General features: G+C 39.1%; 1 protein-coding gene across 1 annotated transcript in view; it reads left to right on the forward strand.

Moving 5' to 3' along the window:
- Positions 1-256: 256 nt before the first annotated feature.
- Positions 257-13,383, forward strand: part of LOC111873457 — a 70,265-nt gene continuing 57,138 nt past the window's right edge. The window contains exon 1 of the mRNA XM_023868196.2: positions 257-371. The gene's annotated coding sequence lies outside the window, so the exon portion shown is untranslated. The remainder of the gene's footprint in view (positions 372-13,383) is intronic.

The raw sequence follows: 13,383 nt of genomic DNA on the forward strand, positions 1-13,383 counted from the left end.
TGGGCACAGGGGCTACCTCTCTTATCATAAACAACTAACTAATCAATAAATCAAATCAATCATGACCCTGACATCGCCGACAGCGGAACCCGGAAACCAAATTTGAGGTCTCATCGATGCTGCTTAGCTGACACCGGTGAAGCGGGGTGTGGTCTCGTGCCCAAAAAATGGGCGAGACGGGAGCTTGCGCAGAACTGACCGTGATCCGAACCGCGGGCGTTGAGGAGGCCCGGACCCCACTACACCGGAGGGAGACTATTGAAGTACAGCTCCTCTCTACTTCTGCTGTAGACTGACCATCCCAACAGTGCTCGCTAAGAGGTGGTCGAATGTTGCTGCGCTCTGCGGACTCCACACTACCCCAACTCCAGGTACGAGCTCTCCTGTCACACGTGTACGCACGATAACCTACTTGGCAATACCAGTGGAGTTGTTTTCACCATTGCTACCACGATTTGTTTTCAGTAAAGTTAGCCAGCGATGTGTTGTAATTCACTAACCGTCATCTATAGTGTCAGCCTGTGATATTTTTAATTTCAGAGAAATTATAGTTTGTCCTGTATTTGTGAAACTCGGCATATAAGTGCAATGCATTCGGTTTTCGAGCAGTCAAAACTCAGTTCCATTTTATGTAATTTACGACAAAGAGTGTAATGTTTTAATTATATTTTGCATATTTGGTTTCCAAGTGTCGCGTTTTATAACTTATTCATTAAAAGCGATCTTGAAATTTTCACGAAATATTGACACGGATCTGACGATAATTCTGTTGCATAAAAATTTTATGATTTCATGTTCATTTACTTAGGCTTATCATACCATGTGTCATACATACCATAAAATATGTAAGATTTGAGGCTTTCACGGCGGTGACTATGAAGAAAGCAGTCTTCTGGGATTTGGAACCGTGTATATGTGGTGTTACCTGACGTTTCGGAGGAACGTCGGGTAACACCACATATACACGGTGGCAAATCCCAGAAGACTGCTTTCTTCATACCATAAAATATTTCGTATTTATGTAAATTTATCTTCTAATTCAATAATGGTATAACTTTCTTCCTTCAAAATAGATTATCTCTGTGAGATTGGAGATTCTCACGGCTGTGAGTATGAAGACAGTGTTTTGTGATGTGATAACCTGTAGTCTGGTAGATCGCTACCAACTTTCGGAGGAATTTAATGCCTCTCGTTTATAACTTATTAAATTTATTAGGATGCCTTCGGTTTTATTTATATTTATTTGGATTCCACTTACTACATACTACACTAAGAAGTTTTGAAAAATAAACTTTGATATTTACGAGTTAAAAAAATATTTTAATTCATCGATGCCAAAATTCATTACTATTTGTCTATAACTGATAAGATTATTTGCGAAAGTAAATATTTTATTATTCCAAAAATTGCTTCCGTTTTACTTATGCGTCTCCTTTCATTATGGTGATATAATTTATTTTTCTATTGCTTATTTTGGTTCCAAGTATTATATCAGGCATTCGATTTGTGAAATAAGTTAAATTTTCCTTTATTAATAAAATCTTAACCAAAATTCTGTGTTGAACATTGTCAGGTCTGTACATCAACATGATTTACAGTGGCCATGAGAACAGTATTTGAATATGTGTATAATTTCAGCACCGATTATATTCCAATTGACGGGGGCCATTTTCTATTATATCAAAGTTTTGTTTTTCAATATATTACTCGACTAATGTGTACTTCCACTTTCTTTCTTCTTAGATGATCATTTTTCAAAAGAAGAATGAACTCTCCTTGATCTTATATAATTTCTTAATTTTGTAATTTTGATGGACCTGATTTCGGCCATACTATAACGTAGTTACTTTTTCCCTCTTTTGTAACCTATGTTTTAAACAATTTTTTGTTTTACATGGGTACGAAATGGGAGCCGGAATAGCGTAGTCGGTATAACGACTGGCTATGGGCTGGATGACCAAAGGGTCAGAGTTTGAGTCCCGGTAGGTTCATGAATTTTCACTTCTCCAATCATCCTGTTCAATGGATACCGGGGGTAAAGCGGCCGGGGCGTGAAGCTGATCATTCATACCAAGGTCAAGAAAATGTGGATCTATATATCCACTCACCCATACGTCTTCATGGTGTAGTGCTTAATTAGCTAAGCACAAGGACAAATTTACCTTGTTTACAAAACTTGATTTCAGTCACGAAATGGTGAGGACTGGTTCAGGAGAGGATTTTTTTTTCTTAGTCTATTTAAAGGCTCTTTCAGAATCAAGAGTATATAGCTTCGGAGGAGGGGAAATGAAATTAAAAAAAAATAGTTCGTAAAAAAAGTTTAACAAACACGTATTATTCTTAACCGAATATTATTAAATGTTTGAACCAAGAAATTAAGTATAGTTTGGGAGAAACCTGTAACACGCACAAGAAAACAACTTGGGACTACATGCAATATTTGTTATTATAGAAACTAAATGGAACCTACTGCTTAGAGAAGCCAGTCAGAGGTGGGATAAAGTTAAAATACAGGCACCTTAAATTTAAACGGGTTTAGGAAATAAAAATCGGACTGAACGAACTTCTGGATAGTTTCGTTTAGAGAATTTTGTTAATACGATAGTCAATTTTCGTGTTTCGTGAAAGAAAGCAGCTTCTTTATCAACTGAGTGCCGCATACTATACGGTGCCGTCCGTTAATGTTTATATTCTCATAGTGCTGCTGCATTTGAATATGTAGAATGTAACGAACTGTTTGGGCTAACTAATAGAAGCGTTACACTGAAATTATGAACTGCTGCAATTAATGGTTACACGGATTTAATAACAGTGTTTAATCAGGTACTGGCAGTAGGTTAGTTCTGTTACCATGCTTGATGCCGTTGCTGTAGCCACCTGATCATGATTTATTAACTAATGTTTATTGAAACAGCGCGTTATGTATCACCACTGCTGTGCATGATAAGAGTCTTTATGGGTTTAACACAGACAAGGCAAAATGTTTTACTAGTGACAAAATTTGCGAAAGTAGGAAAGAAGTATTTTGTACCCGAAACTCAGTGGCCTCATAGTATAAGTTGCCTGGGGTACACAATGAATCGCTGGCTCGAATCGCGCTTGGCCATGAATGTAGCTTCCTTATGTAGGTATAGCCTATGTGATGTCTAAAAATAAAGATTTTCGGAATTAATTCTGAATCAGAGAAGCCCGTAAGATAAACTCCGAAGAAGTAGTTGGTCTGTAGGTAGAGATTTGAACCCAGAACCGGCAGGATTGGAAGCAGGATTGCAGAATTTCCCAGGTGTTGATTTGTGACATGATGGCTTACTGCCAAATCTATAAATATGAACTTCTGTCAGCTATTCATTTACATTGTAAAATCGGGCGTCTCTTGACGTTGCAGCAATTTATATCTTTTGGCTTCCGGGAACTTTATTCTTCACACGTGGATTTACTAAAAGCCAATCACAGCTTCTTGTGTTACAAAACCACAAGTGTGGTCCACGTTTCCTTCGCTGTCCGGTCCAGGACACGCCCTTGGCATATGTTGAGGTGCAAGTACTTCGAAGTTTATAGGTTCACAACAAATCGCGATAAATCAGAACTACCGACAAAGGGTTTAAGAAACGTGTATTATTTTTTTGATAATTTAACGACGTTGTGTCAACTGTGGATGTTATATATCATGAAATATTATGAAAAGGCTATCACGAACACAGAGAACGGTAAAATGGACATCGTTTGCTTCAAGACATTGATGCTATTTCCTGAGAAGTGTGATGAAAATGGGGATGAGTATGAGATAAAAGCAGAAGCACAGGCAGTAATGGAAGAAGTAATGGAAGACAAGAAGAGAGAAGGGGAATAAAGGATAAAGTTTATTGAAGAGTGGAGGAAAACACCCCAGGCGAAATCATCCGGAAGAAGTAAAAATGTAGGAGAAATACAAGGAGAATAAGAAGAAAAATGATGAACAGAATTACAGGGGAAATAGAACATGAGGAAAACAATAAAATGTCTAAAGGGAAAAGTGTTATAAAAATTAGTTTTGAAAATTTATAGCGAATTTGGCCAGACTGCTGCGGGTTGTTTACAATTCCATATTCTTGTACAATTGAGGATATTTATCCTTAAGTGATTATACGAGTGACATAACCATTTTCGCGAGCTGTAATTTCATTCAGCTAATGGAGCCATGATATCCAGATGACTGAATAAAGGAATGACATTTGAAAAAAGAGCCGGTCACGGTAGCCGCTCGGTCTAAGTCTTGTACTGTCCTCGCTAGCTCGGAAGCCGGGAACGTGGGTATGAATCCCACACAAGGCATGGATGTTTGGTATGTGTATGCGTTTATTCTGTTTGCGTTGTCCTGTGTTTAGGTAGAGACCTTGAGACGAGCTGATCACCCGTCCAAGGAGTCCTACTGTCTGCAAAACGACCATGAAACTGAGTAATCAGCCCTGAGCTCCAAAGTGGGAAAACGGGAGAGAGAAAATAGAAGAGAAAATTTCATAGAAAGAGCTGGTAATTAAATATAAATTCATGATATGGTACATTTGTTTTCTGGTTCTCTGAGGCTTGAATCACAGATCTGAGGTACGTTAATGTATGTACAATGCTTGAGTCACAAATCTATATTGCTTCCGGCGATTATTGTGCTGCGTAAGGAGAGTTCATTAATCTAGGGACCTTGTGGTTGCGGCGGGAGATGACGCGGGTTAAGGCTGGGTGACTGACTCCGGGGTTAGGAGCCTACTTTCTTGCATTTTTGCTTTCCGTATGGCTACCTATACCCAGTCAGCAGAAAACGTGACTGATCACTGACAAAAAAGCCAGAATGAAAATTTGAACTCCAATTTGATGATTCTATTGAATGTGAATGGCATAGCAGAATTCTAGCCTTGTGGGCCTATTTGCATAATAGTGAAAAGTGTTTCACGGTAATACTGGCTATTAGGCCTGTATTTTACACTACCTTATAGTTCTAACAGTTGTATCACGAGCCATTTTTGAGGAAAAGTACGAAGACTCCATCTGATCTTTATGTAAATTAGTGATGTAGCATACCAACGTGAGCCGGTCACGGTAGCCTCGCTGTCTGAGGTATGAATTGTCTTCGCTCGCTCGGACGCTGGGATCATGGCTTCGAATCCCAATCAAGGCATATATGTTTGGTGTATGTATGCGTTTATTCTGTGTTTGTGTTGTCCTGTGTTTAGGTAGAGGCCTTGCGACAGCTGATCATCCGTACAAGGAGTCATACAGTCTGTGAAAAATGATTACGGAACTGAATAAGAGACCAGGGCCCCAAATGGGCTGGAAGAGCCATTATAAAAAAAAATATACCAATGTGAAGAAACATTAAATTAATTGTACAGCAATTAGTGTAATCCTCTGATATTACATTTAATCGATGGTGATATTATTGCAGATAGAAGAGTTAAGCGATATTCGTAATGGGATTAATTCCAACAGAAGACGGGTTACTTGTAATCGACACCCACTACTCTTTCTTAACTTCTATGTTTTCCGCCTATATACCTTAGCTTCTTTCGGGGCCGGCCCATCGGGGGTGTAACACGTGCATTTGTACAGGGCGGCATTTTGTCAGAAAAGGCAGAAAACTAATTCCAAAAATAATTCATCCACTGCAATATTCAAGTCTTACAGGAATTTATAAAAAAGGTAAAGTTGTTCCTGTTCTTAACTAATTAAGCACTACACTATGAAGGCGTATGGGGGAGTAAATGTATAGATCCACATTTTCCTGGACTCGGCATTAGTTGGAGGTGAGTGGTCAGCTTCACGCCCCGACCTCTTTACCTCCGGGGAAAAAAACCCCGGTACGCATTGTATAGGAGGCTGGATGGGCCCCAGAGTCGGTCTGGACGACGTGGAGAAGTGAAAATTCTTGACCCCACCGGGACTCGAATTCAATTGTCCAGCCAGTAGCTAATCGTTATATTGAATACGCTATCCCGGCTTCGAATAACAACCGGAATAGCTCAGTCAGTAAAATTATTATACTGCAGGATGGATAACAAGGGGATTGTGGTTCGACACCCGTCAGGAGCAGACATTATTCTCTTGCGTCGCGTCCAATCCGACACTCGTACCAAACTGGTCTCCTATTCGAAACCACCTCCATCCAGTGTCGTTACGAAGAAAGCAATAAAGTCATACCTTCATTTCCTCATACGCCTTTATGGCGAGTTGTTTTGAAGAAGCAGAGGGACCATTTGACTATTTTAATAAACAATGTGTTATCGGCTTCTTTCTCACGGTTTGGAATGCGCTCTTACGGTAAAGGCCGGAACTCTCTTCCGCGTTGATTTAAGTCGTGTGGTAATTGTCCTGGGGTTATGACTTCTGCGTGGAATAACCAGGCTATTGTGAGTGCGAATTTGCAATATAATTACACAAGATCGTGACCGGGATTCTTGCTCAGGGTTTCCGAATTGCCACTTGTTAATATTTCAGAAGAATTTGGCGGCTGAAATACAGAAGAGATTCTCTGTAAAGTTGACATCATCACCGTAAGCCCCAAGGAAAGCAAACCACAGTTGCTGGAAACGAAATATACATGTGAACCGACCGTAGCATCGATGCTAATGTTCTGCTTTGTCACTGAAACCGATTTTGTTTTGAAGAATAATAATTACAGAAAATTATATTTCAAAGCAGCCTTTACCGTTTGCATAATCTTTTGAAAAATTAAGGAATTCTGAATTTTTAAGGTGCCATGTTGGCAAAACCCCACCATTGTACCCTAAACTGAGATAGTTCCCCCAAAACCAACCACCTCCAGCCAGTGCCAAGGTTAAGAATGTATGGTTCTGTACCTCCATTCCCCTGTACATCTTCATGGCGTGGTGATTATTTAAGCACGGATATAATTATATTATTATTATTATTATTATTATTATTATTATTATTATTTAATTTAACAATGCTTTGTCACCTTCTTAGAATACGTATGCATAGCATTGACTGAGACAGCTGGAGTAGCCCTTACACGGTTTAAGGAGGTAGCCAGTTCGAATCTCGTCCAGGTAACACGTATTCTGAATTTGTTTTTCGTGGTTTTCTGTACTCTCTCCAAGCTAATGCCTGGATAAAAGGCGGAAAGATAAATTTATCCCTTTGCATAACTAATTAAGCATTACGCCATGAAGACAAATGGTGGAGTGGATGTATATATCCATGTTTCTGTGACCTCGGCCCTAGTTGGAGGTGAGTGGTCAGCTTCAAGCGCCGGCCGCGTTACCTTCGAGGAAAGACCCCCGGTACCCACTAGATAGGAGGCTGGATGGTCCTCAGACAGATGGACAGCGTGGCGAAGAGAAAATTCTAGACCTTACCGGGACTCGAACTCCAACATCTCCGTCGTCCAGCCTGTAACCAGCCCCTATACCCACAGAGCTACTATCAATGGCAGGATAGCACCTGCAAACTGAACAAGGCTACCTTAATTCAAATTTGTTCTAATCGACTGCACAAAGTTTATTTCATCGAAAGAGAGACTGATTGTGAATGATGGCTTGAAAAAGGCGTGGAAGGAAGTGACTGTGGTCTATTTTATATGGAGTGGTCCAAAGAAAATACAAATGAACTGAACTTTATGTGCACACGGAACACGCAGGGGCACGTCAAGGCCAACACGTGCAACAGATTGAGTCCGAAACAAAACGACATTTACAACAGTATCAATAACATTAACTGGGTGTGAAACTTGGTCTCTGACATTAAGAGAGGATAATAGACTGAGGGTATTTGAGACCAGGGTGTTGAGGAGAATATTTGGACCGAAGAGAGATGAAGTGACAGGAGGTTGGAGAAAACTACATAATGAGTAGCTTCATAACTTGTACTCCTCTCCAAATATAATTAGAACGACTAAGTCAAGGAGGATGTGGTGGGCATGGCACGTAGCACGAATTTTGGAGAAGAGGAATGCATATAGGATATTGTTGGGAAAGCCAGAAGGAAAGAGACCACTGGAAAGATTAAGACGTAGGTGTGTGGATAATATTAAAATGGATCTTAGAGAGATAAGATGGGATGGTATGGATTGGATTGATCTGGCTCAGGGTAGAGACCAGTGGAAGGCTCTTGTGAAAGCAGTAATGAACCTTCGGGTTCCATAAAATGCTGGGAAATTCTTGAGTAGCTGCAGAATTGGCGGCTCCTCAAGAAGGGCTCAGGTCCATGAGTAAGTAAGTAAGTAATCTGCAATATTAACATTACAAACGAAAATTCAGTTAATTTATTTTAGTTTTCTTTCTTATTTACACCTTGTATTAGCAGTAACTTTGAGATTACAATAAAGAGGACGCAGAGCACTCAGGGAACTCGACAGTGAGGTTAGTTCAGAAATGCAAATGACATTAAAACAAGTAGGTTCCTTTTTTACTGTAGCTTATAGCTTGAAGCTAGAACGATTTCCCATTGGCGCGTGTAAATTAGCGGCTATAAATATTTATAACATAATGCTTCTATTCAGATTGATTCCATGAGCCTTGTCATTTTAACGGGCGCGTTAGATTGAAATATTATTCCAGCAGCCTCTGCCGATTACAGACGGCGTGACAATGATTTATTGTTGTTTACTACACAGTGTTATTTAAAATTCAATAAGAAATCTAATGACTCAAGTCTGGACGGGTTTAGCGTCTTCGCACTGCGTGTTTATTCTTCGGACTTCTAAGTACGACACCAAGGGTGGAACATAGAGGGTGTTTGAGGTCAACGTGTTTAGGAGTATATTTCAATAGAAAATGGGAGAGTAACAATAGGATAGAAAAATTGTACAGTTCTGAGTTATATTCTTTGTAGTCTTCATCCAATTTTATTACAGTGATTAAATAAGGGAGGATGATGTTGGGGCATAGAATACGCATGTTGAAGATGAGAGATGTGTACAAAATTTTAGGCAGAGAACTCGAAGTAAAACACCATTTGTGAGACCAGGGCGTGGATCGAAGGAACATAATGAAATGAATCTCAGATAATTGTATGTTCTGCGAGTGTGGACTAGACTGTACTCATATACAGGTAACAAAATTTAAAAATAACATTGTCACGTAGTTATGTGTGTGACTGTAGACGGGGTTTGGATTGGTGAATTAGAATTATTGACACACTTATACACACCACTCGGAACTACAAATAATTACAGCGATATCGTTAATCTCCACACTTTACAAATCATTACATGCTAAGTCTTCTCCTGCCTGCAGTGTCTCCAACAACCATTCCCTAGCAACGGCTTCTAACAATGAAGATTCTTCAGCTTCCCGCTCTCAGGTTCTTTTGTCACAATTACCCGTACAGAACTCGACTCAGCTGACAAACGTTAACTGATAAATGACTGACAACTGACCAGGCTTGCGACTATTTTACACCAAACTGCTTGTCTTCTCTTCACAGACTGACTTTCAACTGAGTGGGTCCCAGGCTAGCGATCAATTCAAACCAACCTACTAATCTTCTATACACAGGCTGACTTTCAATAGACAACTGACAACTGAACTACCCAAGTTAATTATCTTCACGATAACTTCTCGGCGCAGTCCACACCAAAACCACGGTTCTTCTATTGTTCCGCACGTGTTTGATTCCGCGGGAACGCGTCTACCCATCCCTTGCTTAGAAACGGATTGTATAACCTCGTTTAATTGTTGAGTGTTCGTATGTTGTGGGCGTTACGTAGCAACGGCCGCTGTTTACAGAGTCAAAGCATAGTAACGGTTCTATACGCCACAATATTTATTCATTAATAATTAAGACGGATCCGATATCTAAGACTCTGACTGGTCTTCACGAGATGTTAAAACATACATGAAATACAATTTCTAATTGGGCACGTTTAGCTTTCTCGTGCCCAGTTTTATGTACAGTAAATACGGGTACCGAACTGCTTGAAATTTCCTCAAAATTTCGATCTTTATTTCATTACTCTTTTTGAAATTGCAGTACTCCAACATATAGAAACGGCGTACCGGGTTTTGCATACACTGGTATAAAACGAATCTCCTGCGTCATCTAAGTTAAAAGCCATAATGCAAATTCTTCAATCCGGTTTTTATTCCGGGGTTTCTAGTGAACTACGATGTTGAAAGACGTAAGTATTATTTAATGCATGATAAATTATTCTTATGCTGCAATCATTTCAAACATGGTTTGATTAATGTGCAACGCCTGTGATATTCCAGGACTAACTCTGAGTTACATGCGGATAAGTGTACAGCCAAAATTACAAAAGTAACGTTATGTTCATTGTCCGAATTATTTCTGACAATTGTTCATTCCATATTGCAATAAAATATATTTTCCTACCACATTCTTTGCTGTTATGTGAATGTCACTGGATTTAATGCTAATTTACGGCATACTGAAATACGTTTCACAAATTAACCAGCCTGAAACGTATATTAAACTGCTTGGAGGTGAAAATTAATCATTACTTTTAATTCATTTAAATATGAGATTACACCACATAGAAAAATAGATTATAGAAAGCTTTTCAGATAAGATTTATAGATACTATTTTTCTATATTTTAGTGTATTAATATACTGTGTGTTGAGTGTATTTTGAAGAAATATATACAGTCCTATTTCAACTTTATGTAAGATATTGGTAAAAGTAGGCCGATATGGGCCGAAATGTCCGATAAATTTGGTTAAAACAGCGATTCGGAAGGGACTCGGTTCGGTCTGGACACGAGTTTACTGATGTGTCCCTTGCCGTGGTTTCTTTCAGTCCCTCCAAGAAAATTCCGATATAGTAACTTAAATTAAGCCACAACCAGTTCCATCTACATCGTTTCCAATTCATCATTCAGTAGAATAGAATCATTCAACACTATATTTTCTCGAGTTACTCACAACGTCTATGAAGTTCCTTGGACTGGCGGAGACGGAACAAAACTAAGGCTGACCGACAACCTTTAAGTAGGCTGTGAGTACAAAGTTGTATCAACAACCGTTTTACTGGCTTCAGAGATTAAATATGCAACAGATGGACAGACAAGATATTCTCTTTATTATTTTTTGTCATATCTACTTCATCTAGCTGAGCTTCAGCGATTGGTCGTCTCTAGGCGCCTTTTCGTTTACAAATTCAGCCAGTCTGATCAAACAAGTTATGCCACTTGCAAATTGGCATTTTTTGTTTGTGTATTCCCTTGCAGACACCGTAAGGAATCTCTTTTGGAATGTAATCGCAGACGTAGACTCAAGAGTCCACAGCAGAGGTTTAGCTTTTTGCACCTGAAACGCCATTTTTTACACTTGTGAGTATAGTGAATAGGAAGGAAGGTTGTAAACTCAAATAATGCGAATTATAAATTTGATCATGCAACCTACTCCAATGTATGGCGTTTTCATTCCTGTGTCATTCAATTCTTGAGATTTATTACATTAAATTGGCACACGCTATTTTGGCCTGCTTGTATAGCCCTACTTAATGTAACTATTTGGGGAATTTAATGTTGTTGTAAACTACGTCATTAATTACTGCCATCTTTTTACATGGTAATTCTTTCCTTCCATTTCTTGTTTCTTTACACCTCAGTAAAATACTGCAGGGAATAACAGGTTTCCTGAAGACGGTTATTAACCACAGTGTGTGTATACCTACTTTCCAAAGATAATTCTTCTCCGGAGCTACTGAGAGTCCTTTCTTTCCTTTAAGTAATATTGCGTTTCAAGCCTTGAACAATGTAATCTTGACTTTTAAAGATACAGAATATGTCAGGTTTTCTTTTAAGTTCCATTTTATACTGAATGACTTTAGATTTGTAACTTACGTTTGTTGTTCAGATCAAAAATGGTTGACCGAACTAAGCAATACGGGGAGTGGGTGTATGATTTATTTCACTTGCCAGCTCAGCGTCAATAACATGACTCCACTCGCTGCATGTTTTTCGCCGTCGATGTTATTTTCCATTAGATAACAAAGTCAATATCTTATAATCTGAATGAATCCTAAATCCAAATGTTTATATGGCATAAATGGGACTCTCCCAATTAAAGACGTGGGATCACTTTTGAGGAATGCCCGGATAACAATGGCGTCTTTGAGATCTTATCTTCCCCCCAAGAGGCTAATTCTTTTTTTAATTCGCATAGTGGGGTTGGAGTCCAGCTGGGTCCACTCAGCACGTCGGCCACTGATTGGCCTATTGTACCTGCCCCGGGTGATTATGATGATGGAGAATTTGGTGGAATGAAGATCGGCAGGGGAAACCGAAGTACTCGGAGAAAAGCCGCCCCAGCGCCACTTTATCCACCACAAATCCCACTTGACCAGACCTGGGCTCGAACCCGGGCCGCCGCGGTGAGAAGCCAGCGACTAACCGCTTGAGCTATGGCGCGGACTCCCCAAAAGACTAGGAGAGAAAGTAGAAGAAAAAGTGAAAGCAGAGGATTGATTTAAAGAAGTAAATACAATTCATAGGATTGAACACTATTAAATATACATACAATTAAAATAAAGGACTGATTTCAGATTAAGGGAGCAAAAGTTGAGTGAAGAGAGACAGTAGTTAGAGAGAAAGCACCAGAGGTCTTACAGCCACCCTTATGCTAAATGGTTTATTGCATTATATTGTACACTACATTACAAATAATTGTAATTCATCAATTATATATATATATATAAATTGAAACTGGGTTTAGGCTGTAGTTTCAGCGTAGAGTAATAGATTTGTTATCACATTTGCCTTTCTATCAGCTAGCATGCCCCCGAAGTAGTTGTCACCATCCATCCCTTTTCTCAGAATTATTGAAAAAACATTCTATCTTTAAAAACTTATGTCTGACTGGTTTAGTGAACAACCAAAATTCTTGTAATATTCGGAAGGTGAATATAGCTCTTTCCACTCTACATAGGAGGCACTGCCTCCTGTAATTATAATGTATAACACTTTCTCCTGTCCTGAAAACTAGGGGCGCATTTGTCTCTTTACTTATCCTCTACTTCCTTCATTTTTTTTATTTTTACTCTCCACCATATTACGCATCGGCCCTCATATGTTCAACAACATTTCGTTTGTTATTCTGTACTATATTAAAAAAAAACACCAAAACTATGTTCTCGGGTAAAAGCAAAAAAAAAAAATGCCTCTTCTTAACGTAATAAGTTATAATGTTGTTCGTGTCGAATAAACGCCAACCTCCTTGATTTGAGCGGCGACAGCCAGGTGCCTAACAGTGTGAGGTATGGCCGCTATTCCTTATATTAATACTAATAGTATATATTTTATTTGAAATCCTAGCTTGAAGTTCAGTCAGTATAATGTTATATGTTGATGAAAATAGATCACTTGCAGGGCTGGGAAGAAGATTGAGTTATGATGTTACAGGAATTGTGTGCATATGAATAGGGTGGAGCA

This window comes from Cryptotermes secundus, unplaced genomic scaffold (genome assembly GCF_002891405.2).
Source record: "Cryptotermes secundus unplaced genomic scaffold, Csec_1.0 scaffold333, whole genome shotgun sequence".
In the NCBI taxonomy this organism is placed as follows: domain Eukaryota; kingdom Metazoa; phylum Arthropoda; class Insecta; order Blattodea; family Kalotermitidae; genus Cryptotermes; species Cryptotermes secundus.